This window comes from Zonotrichia albicollis, chromosome 1 (assembly GCF_047830755.1).
Source record: "Zonotrichia albicollis isolate bZonAlb1 chromosome 1, bZonAlb1.hap1, whole genome shotgun sequence".
Taxonomy (NCBI): domain Eukaryota; kingdom Metazoa; phylum Chordata; class Aves; order Passeriformes; family Passerellidae; genus Zonotrichia; species Zonotrichia albicollis.
In genome coordinates this window covers 148,616,325-148,634,063 of record NC_133819.1, presented here as the reverse complement: position 1 = coordinate 148,634,063, position 17,739 = coordinate 148,616,325, and the positions used below count along the sequence as shown (strand labels likewise).

At 37.9% G+C, this 17,739-nt stretch overlaps 1 long non-coding RNA gene across 1 annotated transcript; it reads left to right on the top strand.

The window, feature by feature from the left end:
- Nucleotides 1-5,460: 5,460 nt before the first annotated feature.
- LOC141725438 (uncharacterized) lies at nt 5,461-16,113 on the top strand. The gene is made up of 5 exons (XR_012577295.1): nt 5,461-5,915; nt 6,444-6,484; nt 8,764-8,840; nt 15,208-15,357; nt 15,714-16,113. It is a non-coding gene; the product is annotated as an uncharacterized LOC141725438 (long non-coding RNA).
- The last annotated feature ends 1,626 nt before the right edge of the window (nt 16,114-17,739 follow it).

The following is a 17,739-nucleotide window of genomic DNA, read 5'->3' as shown; positions in this document are numbered from 1 at the left end:
TTTTTGAAGTGTAAACTTTCTGGAGGGCAACGAGCAGTTGTGTTTGCCTTGGCTGAACAAGACTTTGAGCAGCAAAGGGCTGCCTGGCAACAGGATTGCTCCAAGCTGGCTGCATGATGTCAGCCAGGGCCATGTGTGACATCACCCAGCAGCTGCCAGCCCTGAGATTATTGCAGCCATGTGATGATCACCCACTTGGATTCACAGCAAACAGCTCATTCATGCTCAGCTGCTGCTTTCTCCCCCAGGAAACAAAAAAAGGCTCTTTGATACAATGATGGCATGGGGAATATCATCAGACTGCAAAAAAAAAAAAAAAATAAAAAGGAAAGAACATTTAGCTCCATGATGGTTTTTGAACAACAGTTTGGAAAATTACTCCCGTTAAGGTGCCAATAAAAATTCATCATCAATGACATGATGAGGGAGCCCATCTCAGCACTACTTACTGCCAAAAGGTGCTTCACAGAATCTCCTAGACATTGCAAATAGGGTGGATGTGTGCAGGTGGAGAAGGAAAAGGATAAATATGGCTTGTTTTAAACTGCCTGCCCTCAAAATAAGTGCTGAGACTCAAACAGCAGCAAACCACAGTTTGTGGCTGGAGCTGAAGTTGTGGTCACAGTTAAAACCTGTCCAAATCCACAGAGCTGTTTGTGTTCATGACCACGAAGAATTAGGTTTGCATTATACACAGATTTTGTGACAATGGTATTTGAAGGAGTTTATTTATTTATTTATTTATTTATTTATTTATTTATTTATTTTTATTGACCAGCACTGGAATAGTTTGTTCTGGAATAAGCACTGCTGCAGAAATAAATTAGTGTAATAGATCACACAAACCTGATGATGTATAAGGTCCCTTCCAACCAAAACCACTATGATTGTAAAGAATTTTTCCCCATAAAGTAAACCTCTAAAGGTGTGTGTTCTTCATTAGAGGGCATCACTGATATCTGGAGCTTTTTGCTATTTTTTGTCAGAACACTTATTCATTTTTATTAAAACCAGTGTATAAATTCCCCCATAAAAACTTTCCCTGATTTCTGGAATGCAATTTTTAATGTTCTGGTTGTAGTTTATGCATATATGTGCATGCATATATATGTATGCACATATATACATATGCTATAACCAGAACATTAAAAATCATATTTCGTATTATTTTTAGTTGTGTTGCAGTTTTACCTCTATAGGTGTGCATCAAAGAAGGCCAGGTTGAATATCAATTTGATTTGATCTATCACTATCTTTCTGTTTTGCATCATTATTTATCCATCTGAATTATCGCTTTATTTTTAAACCTCTTAATTAAAAATGTATTTTTTCCCATTTTTGTTGGGTCTTTTTTTGTTTTACCCTAGATTTTTTTATTATTTTTTCCTAAATCTCTGGGGTTTTTTGCAATAACAAGTCTTCTGCTCATTCAGTTTGAGATTTTTTGGATTTTTTAACTAAGAGCTCAAGACATTTCAACATCAGAGGCATGAGACTAATTTCAATGGAAAAGGAAAAGATATTTTACCTTTTATAATGATAAAACATGAAACATTAATTTTAGAACACCTTGAAACAATGATGAAGTGTGGTTAGTCATTCTATAATGATTTGATTGCACTTGACTGCAGGTTTGACTGGATTTTTAAAAGCTCCAAAAGATAAAACTAAAATCAGAAAACAGTGATATCAGAAATTTTATATTTTAAATTATTTGCTGCCTGCAGACTTGCATCACATTATTCAATTCCATACAAAAAATACAAGGTTTACTAAATAATGTTCACAGTAATTCCTCCTCTCTGGCCATTTCATTCAATGTATTGATAAATAGAACAGGTAGAACATTTTTCAGGAAAACAATTTTTTAAATTATAAAATACACTTTTACATATTTAATTTGGCTTGAAGAATTTGCTTTTATTTTTTTCCAAAAAAGAAATCTAGAAGTTGAATTGTCTTAAATTTAAGCTCACCTGAAAAGTCCAAGAGTTTCTTGGAGAGGGAATCTCCCCATGCTTGAAATAAATTATGGTAAAACAGGAGACAAGGTGACCAAGCAAGCTACCTGTCCCTGCTAAGGGGGGGAGGCATGTGAGATAGATTACATAAATCATCTGTACTAATAGAAGCGTATCATTAAATGATTGCAGTTAAAATTTCAAATTAGATTTCTGTGGAAAAAAACCCACACCCATACTCACAACACTACAGAATTACAAAATTACAGAATCTGGTCCGCCCTCCCTACTCAAACAGGGTTCAAAGCATCCAGATGGTTCTGGAATATATTTAGTGAGAAGGCTTCACTGCCTTCCTGGGCCACCTGTTACAGTGCTTGAGCACCTGCAAGGTGAAAAAAAAAGGTTTTTATATGTTTAGATATCTTGTTTCCATTGTCCCTTGACCTGTCACTGCATGCCATTGAGAAGTGTCCAATCTCACTCTTTCATTCCCTCCTGCACAATATTTTTCCACATTGTAAAAATTTCCACCTGTTGGTGCAGGATCAGGTACCTAGTTAGCAACCTAGCTCTGGGCTAAAATAAAGATGCTTTAATAGGTAAAGCAAAAGCTGAACATGCAACAATGAAAAATAAGCAATTAATTTATTAATTCTTATCTTCAAGAAAGCAAGGCTTCATCATGCATTGGGGTTATCAAGGAGGAGAGACACCATAATTCCAAATGTCATTTTGTGCCTCTGCCTTCCACCTCTCTTCCATTTCTGTTGATGAATTTGCCAAATAGAATGGGATATATCCCTTGTGTCACTGGGGGTCAGCTGTCCTGGCTCTGTCCCCTCCCAATTCCTTTTGCACCTCCAGCACCTGGGGCAGGGCAGTGCTTTCAGGTGGTGGTTGTGATTATCAAGGACTGTGAGGAGAACTTGTGATTATCAAGGACTGTGAGGAGAACTCTTCCTGCTATGGTCAGGTCCCAAACCTGTCACAGTCTCACACATCCAGTGAGCCCTGGAGGCACAGCAATATGAGGCCCTGTCACTGGAGACTGCCAGGGTGTTGCACTGAAAAGGAGAACATGACAGGTTTGTATCTATTTTTACTTGTCATTAAACAGCTGATGGTCACAATAATTCCATGGCAGCAACAGTGGTTATTACAGGATGTTTCAGGCAAAGCTTATTTGAAGCCATATATAAATATTGTTCTTAAAACAAGTACATATAAAACAACCTGAGTTAATTTACCTTCCATAAAGCTTTTTCTTTTCAGTGATTGTACTCAAATTCTGGTTTTTTTGGTTCTTGGATCTCAAAGCTCTTTGAAGAGGAATCAAGGTTTATCTTAGAATCATAGAATCATGGAATGGCCTGCATTGGAAAGGATCTTAAGAATTATGTAGTTCCAACCCTCTGTCATACACAAGGGCACCTTTCACTAGACCAGCATGTTCAGAACCCCATTCAGCCTGGTCTTGAGCATTTCCAGGAATGAGGCATCCACAGCTTCTCTAGGCAGCCTGTTCCAGGGCCTCATCACTCTCAAAATATATAATTTAATCTTAATATATAATTTAAACTTACTCTCTTTCTGCCTTTGTAAATAGTCTCTCTCAGTCTTTCCTGTAAGCTCACTCCAGGTACTGGAAAGCCACAATTAGATCTCTCCAAGGTTTTCACTTTTTCAGACTGAGCAGCCCCAATTCCCTCAACCTTTTCTCACAGGACAGGCTCTCCATGCTGCTGATCAAATTGGTGTCCCTCTTTATTGTGGTAATGCAGGAAGGGGCATGACATGGATAAAGTCACTTCATTAGCAGTTAAAGCATCATTCTTGTGACCAAACACTCTGTCCCTTTTCAAAATAATTTATGTCTGACCTATACCTATTTCATATAATTTCATAAATAGTCATTTCATAAGAACCTCATTAGTCTGTAAAGGATGCTAAAAGGAAATAATCACAGTACATATTAAGCATTCATTTTCTCTATCCTGTAGAGGAGACAGCTGGCAAGGAAGTGTTTTGATAAATCATGGAACCTAATGAATATAAAAAAAAGAACCCAGATATTAGTTACAAGTCACTGTCATGTAAATAATCCATTTGTTTCATAAATATTGTCCTAATTGTCAGAAAGACAGCATGAGGCAAAACCCAATGTGATTAGACCAAGATGTAAACAAGAATATAAAAGATTGATCAAAAACTTTTAAAAGTTACCCAGAATGTAATAATCTGTGTATGTGGCCTGCTCTGGGAGGAAGTGAAAGTAACAAAAAAAAAGATCAGAGAGGAAAATATAGTGATCTTTAAATGGCAAGATGCTGAAGAAAAATAATGTGATTTCATGGCAGAGAAAGTAAGCAATTGTAAAATGAAAGATGAATTGTCTTAAGAATGATTGTGAGGAATTAGAGACAAAGGACAAAGGGAAAGGTGAGGATATGAAATAATTGCCATCAGCCAACATAACTGGGGAGAGAGGTGAAGAACTGGTTAGTAACTTTTTCAGCTGTGGAAAGGTAGGATCCTTTAAGAATGGTAAAGTGACAAATCATGGAGTGAAAAAAAAAACACCAAAAACTTTAAAATAAATGAATTTATTAGAAAAACCTGAATACTGGATAAAAATGAGAATCACATGGTCTTTCTATCCATGTCAAAAGCCTTTGGAATAAGTCAGCTACTTGAACTGACTTATGGTGAAAATACAAAATGAGAGAACACTTAGTTTTACTCATGAAAATTATTCCAGAAATTATGTAGAAGAATATTTCCAAAAATAACACTGATTGGCTGGCATGACCAGTCAAATGTTCATGATTAACACCATGATGAATTTACCTGACATTTATTTGGTTGCAAGGTATTTGTATATTTTTAATATATTTTACTTTTATGGTGAGGAGACAGCACTGGCTCTGTACTCAGCAGCTACTGGGTAAGGTGCTGAGTTGCTGTGGAACATGAGATTTAATGTCTCTGTGTGAGACTTGGACAAGAGTCGTGTTTAGCCATGTCTTGATAGGGACTTTAGAGGCTTCAATTTCCGCCCTAATTCTCTTCCTTCCTTTAGCATTATGCTTCTTAGAACATGGACTCCCTGTTGCTATGCAAAGCATCTTAGCAGTTAGCTGCGGATTTCCTGGATGCTACTGAACTCAAATAATTAATCATAGTAAAATGATATCCAAAAAGTTAATGAGGAAGAAAGGCTGAATCAGGAAGGCAGATAGGAAACCGTCTTTTGAATTAAAATTGCTAGAAGAGGTCAAACACAAATAAAACAGGGGAAAAAAATAAAAGGAAAAATGCTAAAAATGTCCTTTAAATGTGCCATGAAATATACAGCTCCCAAAGAGAAAATGAAGAGAATGCCATCTCAGTGTGCTGTGGGAGGGTAGCACAGCTCTTAGGGGGTGGCATTATTGCTGTGAAAGGAGCTTGGTTTACCTCACCCAGAGCACTTACTGCAGCTTGGCTGCAATACCTCAGCAAGAATGTAATCGCCCTTGAGCTAGGGAGAGGCAGAGCAGCAAGAATAATATCCTTGGAGATGTGTCATAGAGAAAGGTTAAAGGAGTTTTGTTTAGTGCAATATAAAAAGAGACTTTGTAACAAAGCAGTTGAAGTTTCTGCTGCTATTAACAAGCTACCAGGCATGATTTGAGAACAGAAAAACCACAGAAAATTAAAGCTCCTTAGAATGGCTGAATCTAATATTTAGCCTGTTAAAACACACAACACGCAACAGACCAGATGCTCATCTAGGGAAGCTTGAGGTCAGACTATGAATTGCATCAAATTACACTAATTTACACCTGCTGAGGATCTATCTTGAAATTAATTTGCCCTCAGAACATTCTTGTTCATATTAAACCTTTTCATTTTGGTAAATAGAATCACTTACTAAAATGGATAAATAATTCGTTCAAAGTGACACACTGAGTAAGTATCAAAAGGTTTTTTCTTTTGTTTTGTTTGGGTTTTTTTTGTTTTTTTTTTTTTTTGTTTGTTTCTCCCTTGGTGTCATGTTTCCATTTCTCCTGCTTTCATTCAAAGTCTCCTAAGCAGTACAATTGGGAGAGATCAGAATAGGGCTCTTTGATCAATCAGATTTTAGACAGAAGTTGTGGGGAGATTTTTTTCCTCTCCATGAAATGTTTCAAGCGTTTGGGGATCTTCTCAATGTCAGGTTCAATTTTGTTTATTTCTTTATCTTAGTGAAGTACTTGCATGGGGAAAAATATTTACTTTGGAAAGATGCTGCCCTTAGATCACATTTTCAACTGTGTTCTTACTTGACATGTTCTCGAAACTTAAGGTTAATCTGGGCTGACATAGACTTGGTTACAAAATAAGGCCTCTATATTCTCATTAAAATGTGTTTTATAGTGGTTAAGTTGGATGCAACACTTCTCCATCATGTATAATTTGGAAAAATTACTATATAGTAATTATTTCTTTCTTTTTCAGGAAATGTCCTTGAAGAGACCTGCACCTAGACCAACACTCAGGTATTTTTTTCTACCAAATCTTGAACCAAATGGCAGTCAAGAAAGTACAAAAGTGTGGGAAATGAACAAAATGCCATGGAAACAACCCATGATTACACTAAAAGAAAATAGAGAAAGTAAACACATTAAAATCCAACAAGAAGCTAAAAGTTACACAGGGTGATTTGAAAGATATTTCAAATCACCCTGTGCAAACATGTTAATTGTGTAGCTAGATTCTGCTATTCAGAACTGTCTATGAACGTTCAGCAAATTCTACCAGAAATGAGTCTAAGGCAGCCTTTGAGCCCTTGATAGTCTCTTTATATTGTGAAGAATGGACAATGTGTCATGTATCTATCAATGTTAGTCCAGAACTGATGCTTCTCTAGGTACTGGAGATCAGCACAAGCTGGTTGCCCTGGGCTATATACTTCAGGTGAAAGATTGACACTTACTTTAGTGGATAACTACTGCAGATCTTCAGTCCATAAAATCTTAGAAATTTCAAAATCCCTTTGTCACTCTGCTAGACAAAGACAGAAGTCATTGTTTCTATTCACTTTGACCAGCAAACTTGCAGTCAGAATCATTGATCAACTTTAGGATTTCAGTGTGGATGTTCAGAGCAGTTGTACAATCTTCCCAGCTCTGGTGGTTTGCATTGACTAAGGGCAAATTCAGTAAAATATTTGGGCTCTATGCAAGGAGAGGATGAGGTCATTTGGCTTGTTCAGCCTGGAGGATGCTGAAGGACCTCATTGCAGTTATAACTTTCTCTTGAGGGGAAGAGGAGAGGCAGTCACTGATATCTTATCTGTCATGAGCAGTGACAGGGGTCAAGGGAATGGCCTGAAGTTGTGAACGGGTAGGCTTGGACCGGATATTAGGAAAAGGTTCTTCCCCCAGAGGGTGGCTGGGCACTGGAACAGGCTCCCCAGGGAAGTGGCCACAGCACCAAACCTGACAGAGCTCAGGAAGTATTTGGACAATGCTCTCAGCCACATGGGGGGATGGTTGGGACGTCCTGCACAGGGCCAGGAGTTGGACTTGAAGACCCTTGTGGGTCCCCTTTGACTCAGGATATTCTATGATTCTATGATTCTGTCTGAATCATTTATTACACAGAGTCACAGAGGCTGTAGTTTACCGACAGTCAAATCCACACTCTCTCACCTGGAGTTTAAACCATGCACTCAATCCCTGTTGTCAGTAAAGGAAAAAGTACCATCAGTACAGTCAAAGTACCCTCATCTTTTGCCTCCATTAGACATACTCTTGATATCTCTTTTTTTTTTTTTAATTGCAACAAATGCATTTGTATTTACATGCTATATGGCATGAGCAAGGGAGAAAGAATTTGCTGGTCAAAGTAAACACTCTAATTTTTTTGCTCATTGATGAGCAATTGCAGCTCACTTTTGACTTAAATAGGATTATATGATTTACCTCTCTCTTAGAGCTTTTTCTCCTTATTAGTGAGACAATCAAAGCAGCTGTTCATTTCATAACAGGCCAGAGAAAAACAAACAAAAAACCAGAAGATGAGGCTGAATCACAGATAAGCGCATCAACAACCAGCACATCTTGTATGTAATTTGAAATGTTTCCTATCCTAAAAAATGAAACTAGTGATGCAGATGGAAAACAAATGAATCCACTGGCCTTGAATACTGACAGGCAACAATGAAGAAGACTAAATTTTTCTTTTTTCTCTGAATAAGCTGTGCTGCATAGACCAACCATGCATTGCTAACCATATTTACAGAGCTGATATGTTCAAAGTACATCCTGTTGGGAAGGAGAGCATGTGGAATATGACCATTTGCTATATGCAATTCAAGGAAAAGCAGCAACAGGTTGTGCAAAATATAAATCAAATTCAGAGAATTCTATTAGTAGTGCTGGAAAAATGTAGACAGCTTTTAAATGTGTACCAACTAAGGAAAATAATCACTTGGAGTTAATTGACTCTAGTTGAACACCTGGGGCATATGATCAGTTCAGAGCATTTATTTAATTCTTTTAAGTTCCCTCCAGTTTCCTCCTGGAAACTGTTCTTTATATGAGACATTCATATAAAAATATTCCATTCTAGCATTCATACACGGTAATAGAGCTGGAGTGCCAAACTTGACATAAGGAAAATTTCCTGCTCTTCTGAAATCTCTGTTCGTTTGTTTGGTTGTTGTGGCTGTTTTGTTCTCTCATGTTTTGTTTTACTTATGTCTTCTGAAATATATTTCAAAGAAAAATCCATATGTATTTTGTCATTTTTCTTAAATCTCTTTCATCTACAGGTGCTTCCAACCATTCTTATTCACTGGGTACTGTGATGATGGGAAAGAAGAATCCTTCACACCAAACTGAATCTAAGGTATAATTCTCTAAGCATTTGAGGCAGCAAGGAAGGTATGGAAAGGGATAGAATCTGACAGGAGCAGTGATATAAAATGCTCACATGTAGCCCAGATGTACATTGGCAGCTTGTGCTTACATATCACTTTACTATTCTGACCATTCTCATGGCAGGTGATTACAGACAAGGGGCTTTGCTCTATGTATAAATCAGAATAACTGATTTGGAGCCATCACATATAACTGCAGAAACCTTTCAGTCCATTCAAATCAGATTTTTGTGTCAGGACCATTTCTGTGGCCTGGAAGAAAAAGCAGCAGAAAAATTTTAGAGGAATATTTAAATGTGTCCTAATCTAGTTACTCTCATGGTTACACTTCTTTACTCTTCCTTTCTCAACTGATCTTCATTGTGACTCTTAGTTGCATTGTTCCATTGTTCTAGATCCAAAATTAATAATAATTATGGAAGAGAGAGATTCCACATCCACAGTGGGAACTGCTGAAGTAATTTCAAGGGGGCTTAAGGTCAATACTGTAATTCTGAATTTTGGTGGTTTGTCAGAGGACAGGTGTTATCACCTATCTAGATTTTCAGGAGTAAAATCTATAAATCCATGATACTGACCCTGGAAATCTTCTAGGTAATTACTGATACTATCATCTGGATGATGCTTCCCAGGTATTTTGGTGTATCTTTCCCACTACAATTTACTATCCTGTTGAAGTAGGTAGTCCAACCTGCTCACTTTTTGATCAAGATAGAGCTGTGGAGCCTTCTTTTTCACAGGGTAGTCAGTAATTAACAATACTCATCTGCAATGAATGAAACCCTGAATCAACTCTGCCCTCTGATTTATATCAGAGATATTTCAATCCACCCTCTAGAATCCCAGCTGAACACATAATTTGATCAGTGACTATGCTCAGGTATTACTTTCAGAGTATCAAGCCATGTTTAAAGTGTAAGCATAAATCTAACTATGTGCAAAACAAAAGGAGACTGAGTCTCTAATTTAATGACAGTGAAACCCATAAAGAAAAGACAAATACAATCCTGAGCTTTGCCTGAAAGTATTTGCACACAAATAGCCTATGAAAAGTCACTTGAGACCAGACATAGTCATTCAGGTATCAGACTGTCTAATATTTTTTTTTGCTGAAGCTGTTTCTGTTTCTGTAGTTAATAAATATTCATCAGCTGAGACTGTAGGAAACCATAACAGGAACCATTTAGCACAGAAGACTGGCTCTCTGTTCTTAAACTTGTGGGTTGCTGAAGATTATTATTTGTTGATTTATTTATTCACCTATGTATTTTTACAAGGTAGAGTGTTTTCAACAGGAGACAAATGGGAACAGCACACACTCAAATACCTCATCCTATAAAAGTTCATGTATTGACTTAATGTGCTAACTCTGGCAGCTTGACATGGGCCTCTTATGGGGTCACAGCCTCCTTCAGCATCCCCCTGCTGCAGTGTGGGGTCTTCCCCAGGCTGCAGGGGGATGTCTGCATCCCCATGGATCTCCCCAGGCTGCAGAGGGATCTCTGCATCCCCAGGGACCTCCCTGGGCTGCAGGGGCATCTCTGCATCCCCATGGACCCCCAGGGGCTGCAGGGGCACAGCTGCCTCACCACGGGCTGCACCAGGGGCTGCAGAGGAATCTCCAATCTGGCACCTGGAACATCTCCTTCTCTTCTTCACTGACTTTGATGTCTGCAAGGGGGTTTCCCTCACGTATTCTTACGCCTCCTTCTTTGCCTGTTGTTGTGCAGTTCTTTTCCCCCTTCTTAAATATATTTTGCCAGATTCACTACCAGGATCACTGATGGCCCTGGCTGGTGGTGGGTCTGTCTTGGAACCACCAAGGATTGGCTCTGCTGGACATGAAGGAAACTTCTGGCAGCTCCTCATGGAAGCCACCCCTGTAGCCCCCCAACTCTAAGCAGATAGAATTTATTATGTTTTTTTAAATTTTTTTAAACCTTCTGAATAATAATAGTAATAATAATAATAATATATTAAAATATGTTTCTTAGCAATCAATAATGAAATGATCAGTCATTATCACTTTACCATGAAAAAGATGGATCTCAGCAATAGATCTTGAAATATTTTACAGTGGAGCCTAAAATTATTTAATCCATGTAAAAGTTGCGAGACATGCAGCAAAGAAAGCAAATACTATGGTGACAACTAGAAAAAGATGAAGACATGAATACCGAAACCTTTACATGCAAACCCAATGTACTACTTGACTAAAAAGTTATTTTATTATCTAGATATCTTCTGTCAGATATTTTATCTTCCTTCCTGTCTTTTTAACTATTCATCTTCAAGAGAAGGATCAGTTTATGGTTCTTGAAACTATTTGAAAATTAAAAGCCTTCTTCCCTTTGAAAGAATTAATAAAATTTCTGTCTTCTGAAAAGCATGAGCTAGAATCCTACATTTCCTCTGTTACTGTATAGAAGAGCCTGAGTAGGGATCACTAATTTTCCTTCCCAAGAAAATTCTTTAGTCACTACAAGGGAAACATGAAGTATTCCCATCTCCTTTTCTTTATATTTTAACTCATATAATGTTCAATAGGAAATATGTACTTTAAAGGAGTGGAGCAATGGTTGTTAATATATTTATGCCTTTTATAAAATGTGCACACTTGCATAAAGTTTTCAACACCAGAAAGGTATCAAAGCTTTTTTATTGACTCAGGTTGGCTTTTAATTTCAGCACAGATGTTTCAGAATTGAAAACTTCTAAGAAGCGTTTTGCAAAGTTGACATCCAACAAAAATCAATGAGTTCATAGGTGATCTCACACAAGAATCACATCAAATCAATTTTTCATCTTGCATCATATTTTCAGGACACTCATTAAGCAATTCCAGGCATATTGAAAACATATTGATCTTTACTAAATGTGTAAACAAATCCTTTGAATGTTGCTGTATTGAGCAGGAATGAACTCTAGAGATAGATTCAGCAAATTAGAGAATAATGCAAAATTTTTGCACACAGGCAGTACCAGACAATGCCAGGTTCACCTTGCAGAACACATTTCTTTGTCACAAGGGCACATTGCTGGCTCTTTTTGGACTTGGTGTCTACCAGGACTCCAAGATCCTTTTCTGAAAAGGTGGAACATACTGTCAGTCAATCTCAGAAATGAGAAATAGTTGAAATTTATATTTGCAGCATTATTTTCTAGTGGATATTCCCAACACTGTCTGTTGTAAGCTTACACAGGCCTTAAGGCTGACATCTAAGCTTTTCAACTATATGCATTATTTAATGGATGCATTATTTCTGCATCCATTCCTTTGATTACTGCTTTCAAATTATATAGAATGACATTCCCAATGCATCAAGAAGCTTCAAACAATTAAGAATATATCTAATTTGAAGCAAATTTTTGCATTTATTAACAGACTTCAATATTAACATATTCTCATGCTACAAAACTTACTCTTTTGTTTTTGTTTATTATAAGAAATATATGAGTGGACTGTGAACATGATGCAAAAATACTTATGCTAATATCAATTTGTTCATTATGCTTCATTTAATTTTTAAACCTTCTGAATAATAATAATAAAAATAGTAATGGATTAAAATATGTTTCTCAGCAATCAATAATGGAATGATCAATCATTATCACTTTACCATGAAAAAGAGGATCTCTGCAATGGATCTTGAAATATTTTACATTGGAGCCTAAAATTATTTAATCCATGTAAAAGCTGCAAGATATACAGCAGAGAAAGCAAATGCTACGGTGACATCTAGAAAAAGATGAAGATATATGAATACAAACACTTCTGCTTCCATTCTTTCCCTAACAAGCAAAAAAAAGAGAGAGAGATGTATCTTTGATATCTTATAAAATCATGGAAATGATTATTCTGGAAAATACTGAAAAACACCTGTAGGACAAAGCAGTCCTCAGTTATGGCCAGCACAGCTTAATGAGGGGAAAATTCTTCTTGCCAAACCCAATTTCATTTTACAAAAGGGTGAACCCCTGTGCTGATTGAAGAAAGCCAGTAGATGAAATATTTTTGGGCTTTCATAAGTATCCTTATGGACAATGTGTCCAGGATTCAGCTGGATAACTGTGTTCTGGGATGGGTGAGCAACTGGCTCACAGGTCAGGCACAAAGAGTTGCAATGAGCTAGGTGACATCAGACTGGAGACCTGGCACCAGTGGGGTTCCATCAGGCTCCATCCTTGTCCTTGGCTCTTCAGCGTCTTCATTAATGACTCCAAGGATTACTAATTGAGTTTGCTGATGACACTGATTTGGGAGGATCTGTTGACTTCCTTAAAGGCAGAGAGGCCCTGCAGGGAGACCTCGACCACCCATATGAATTTTAACAAGGGCAAGTGCCAGACTTTGCACCTGGGATGGGACAACCTGGGTTGTGTGGACAGGCTGGGCAACGAGAGGCTGAAGCGCAGCTCTGTGGGAAGAGACCTGGGGTCCTGGTCCATGGCAAATTGAACATGAGTCAGCAGGTCCTGGCAGCCAGGAGGGACAGCCCTGTCCTGGGGGCATCAGCATAGCATCACCAGCCTGGAAAGAGAGGGGATTGTCCTGCTCTGCTCTGCACTGGGGCAGCCTCACCCTCAGTATTGTGTGAGGTTTGGGCACTACAATATAAGACATGAAGCCATTAAAGAGCACCCGTAAAAGTGAAACAAGGGTGGTGAAGGCTCTCAAGAAGAAATCTGAGGAGGAGCAGATGAGGTCACTTGGCCTGGAGGAGACTGAGGGAATATCTCACAGTCTTCAATTTCCTTATGAGGGGCAGCAGAGAAGCAGGTATTGATCCTTTCGCTCTTGTGATCAGTGACAGAACTCAAGGAAATGGCCTGATGCTGAGTCAGGAGAAGTTTAGGTTGGATATTAGGAAAAGTTTTTTAACCCAGATGGTGTTCAGACACTGGAACAAGCGCCCCAGGGAAGTGGTCACAGCACCAAGCCTGACATAGTTCAAGAGGCATTTTGACAATGCTCTCAGACACATGGTGGGATTCTTGGTGTGTCCTGTGCAGGGCAAGGAGTTGAACATCCTGATGGGTCCCTTACAGCTCAGCATATTCCATGATTCTGTGATAAAATAGAAAATCCAAATTATGTTTCCCTAAATCCTCTACTTCTTACTAGTTTTGGATGTCTATAAAAGCTATAATTTTCAACTCTGAAAGAGTTCCTAGAGAGCTAATTGTGCTCAACACCTGCTTCTTCTCCAATCCTTAATTTTTGATGTTGACAAAGGTTATTTTCTACCATGGAGTACTTTCACCTTCTTCTGTAGTATCAATTTGTCTTTCCCCTGATTAGGGAGAGACACTGCAATTGAGTAGATGAAAAAATGAGAAAATTTCCATGGTTTTGGTGTTACAGTAGAAATTTTGTTTAGACCATACTGATGGGAACCACTGAATATTTTGCTCTGACCACCTTAAATGTTGCCCAGTGTTTTGCAAACCTCACCTCTGAAAGCTTTGCACTCCCATGGCCTCCAATGCACACACTATAGCAACCGCTTTAATAAGTTGATGTTTCATAAAAGACACTTATGTAGAGAAAACGCCTGTACATTACTCACAAAGCTCTTTCTTCAATCATTCTTACAGCCCCCACCTCAATATGGAAGGGAACAATCATACAAAGCAAAGAGCAAGGGATTTCTGATAAGAATTGCTTTGTACTGGAGCTGATTGGCTCTTTCTGACACCTTAAAGCTTCCCACATCAGGTAATGCCTTTCCTGAAGCCACTGCTGGGTCTGGTTGATAAGGGTACTTGAAATGCTGGCAGCTGTGATCTTGTTAAAAAGGGTCAAAAGAAGCAATCTTAGTAACATTTCAATGGTTGGATTATTGCTACTGAAGAGAGCAGTAAATGCCACTTACAACTAAATTTTCCACTTCATCTGAGATGCAGATAACTGTTCTTCTGATACCTTTCCCCCAAGGAAAGGTCTGTAGCAGTAGGCAAAGGAAAGTAATTACATATTTAAAGGTACAGCTGTCTTAGATAAATTCAGTGCAGTGGGAAAAATATTAACTCAAACCCAGGAAAAAAGAAAGGAATTACTTACAGATATTTTGTTCATTCAATATATTTTATTAAATCTGGAAAACTATGTCCAACAGCTCAAATTATTTGCCTAAAGTCAACGAAGATGAATAAATGTGTATTTTTAGGTTTAGGATTGTTTCTTTCAACTACAGCCTTGTTAAATGTCTCAATCTTTTTTCTTGTCATGACTGCTCAGGTAACATAAACCTCCCTATCCACAGTATGTAACTGCATTATATTAACATTTTCCTTTTTGTGTTTGCTTTTTCTTGGCTTTTCTAAACCAAAAAGGATAAGTTGATCTTCTCTTTGACCAGCCATAAGGGGCAGAAGAGAGGAACATCCTGTCAAGATAAACAGGAGGCTTGGCTGCACAGACAGACCCAGGAGAAATCCTGCTTTTGGAAATTGCATTGTGTACTCAGGCTTTGAATCAACAAGGTTGGTCAACCACACAATGCAGATCATTTCTGACTCTCAGAAACTGCTAAGCATGATCCCAATTTTTTCAGATCAATTTTGAAATAACATTAGAAATTATAGGTATTGTGTTCTGTAGCGGGGATGCCCAGGATCTGAGTGGAGTTTCCACAATCAGGAGATTTACAGGAGCACAGGACTGAACAAACTCCAAGCTGTTTGAAGAATTTCCAGAAGGCTTAGGACAGACACAAACGCACAAATGCTCTGCTCTGAATTGCTCCGAATTCTCATATGCTTTCCTAGTAATTTTCTGTATGGAAGCAGTTTCTGTGCAAGAAACTTCAGCTCACTGGATCTTACTCATTGCAATTTAGGGAACAGCAACACTGGATGATGTGGGCAGAGAGGCTTTGGAAGCTAAAAGCCCTGGATTGATGCGCCCTTCTCTACCACACAACACAGATGTGAACACATGGGTGGGTCTGTCCCTGACCTGTCTTTCTCTGAGCTGTGAAATGTGGCCAGGGATGCTTATCTTGACAGATCATAGGATTTTAATGCCAAGATATGGAGCCACAATCTAAATATTTGTCTGTATTTGCAGAGGGGCTTGAATCAGGAGGTCATCTTTAAGTACTTTCCAAGAATTATAACATACTGAGCACTAGAGAGAAAGTTTTCTACAGAAGTGGAAGAATGAAATACAAAGAGAAGGTAGAATTCTCTTATCTCTGTAAGAAAAGAGAATTCAGAGAACTTTCTGAAGATAGAATAACAGAGGTCCATAATTGTATATTCAGATACAGGACAGGAGTTCCCATTATGGAAGCTGTATTGCTAAGTAGAAGTATATATTTATTTTATTTTCATTTTCATGTACTTAATTTTATTCTATGATTTCTTTAATTTTAGTTAAGAAGCATTTCTGTATTCTAACAAAAATAGTAGGAGTAAGTGTGGATATAAATATCAAGCCCAGTTATTGGGATGGCCCTTAGTAGGATTTTATATAGTAATTTTTCAATGCAAACTAGTCCATTAACTGGAACCTTGGTGAGTTCCCTACATAGAAACATATAGTCAAATATTTTATATTGACATTTTTGCTAATGACAAAATGTAACCAAATTTAAGATTTTTAAAAAATGCCTGCAATATATATGTATATATATGTATATATATTTAAATTACTGTACATTTCTGATGCTTTCAGTAAACAAAATGCCACAGATAACAGTTCCCTACATGCCTGAGGGTTCAAAAATTGGTTTTTGTTTATTGGTACACATATTTTTATGAAGTATTTTTTGCTATTCTGCACCTTTTTTCTTTCTTTTTGTTTATTTTTTTTTTTACTTTTCCCCCACCATGTTACTTTTTATTTCCTCTGTTATTTTAAAGCCATATATCCATATTGACCTGCTGATTGTGCAATTCACACTTTTGACAGTCTTGAGTTCACCACAGTTTGCTTAAATCCTCTGCGGACTGGTAAACCTCCAGCTACAGCCACAAGCCTTTTTAGTTCAGGGAGCTAATTTAGTCAAACTAGATGGTTCTGAGCAGGTTGTCAGAGACACTGTATTGCTCTCCACTGACTAGTTATGGGATGAAAATATTTCATCCAGGGCTACTGGTTCATTTCCCACCAATTTCTTCCATTCTTAACACCTCCCTCCCTTCCCTCTCCACCACAGATATATAGAACACTATGTCTGAGGTTTATCCATGCATAAGTTAAATGCTAAATTAGTCACACTAGACTTGAGACTTTGTAAACAACAGCATCATTTTCTCTTTCATAAAAGTGAAAGTTATATGCTTTTCTAGACTAACAACTCTCGCTGATGCTTGTAGCTTGCCACAAGCTAAAACTGTCCTAAAACTGACTAATTTAGTCACTACATAAAATACATCTGTCCAAGCTAAAGCAATTTTCCCCACATTTTGTAAGATCATGTACTGCATCATCTGGTGTTTCAAAATTTGAATTTGATGGCCAACGGGATAACTGGAATGTTTTCACTACAGCTGTTCCTCACACTGCAGTCTCTTTCCATTGTGCAGTGAAGATCTGCTAGGAAACACAGCTCATAACTAAAATAATGCACTTGAGTGTACATGGTATTGCAGAGCCAAAGAACTGAAACACAGTGAGCCTGCGGCACTTTCTGGTGAATTAAGATGTTACCAGTGGGCAAGATGTCAAACACAGACCCTAACATGGTCCATTTCTGCAGTGCACTTACACTTTTCTTGCAAAAAGCAAAGCACATAAAATGTGAATTTCAATTTATAGATATTGTGCAAAATTACTGGCTCTTTTCAGCCTGGTGTTCTCTTCCAGGAAGGATGCAGGGTTCCAGATCCCAATGAAAGGATCCAAAGCAGCCAATATTG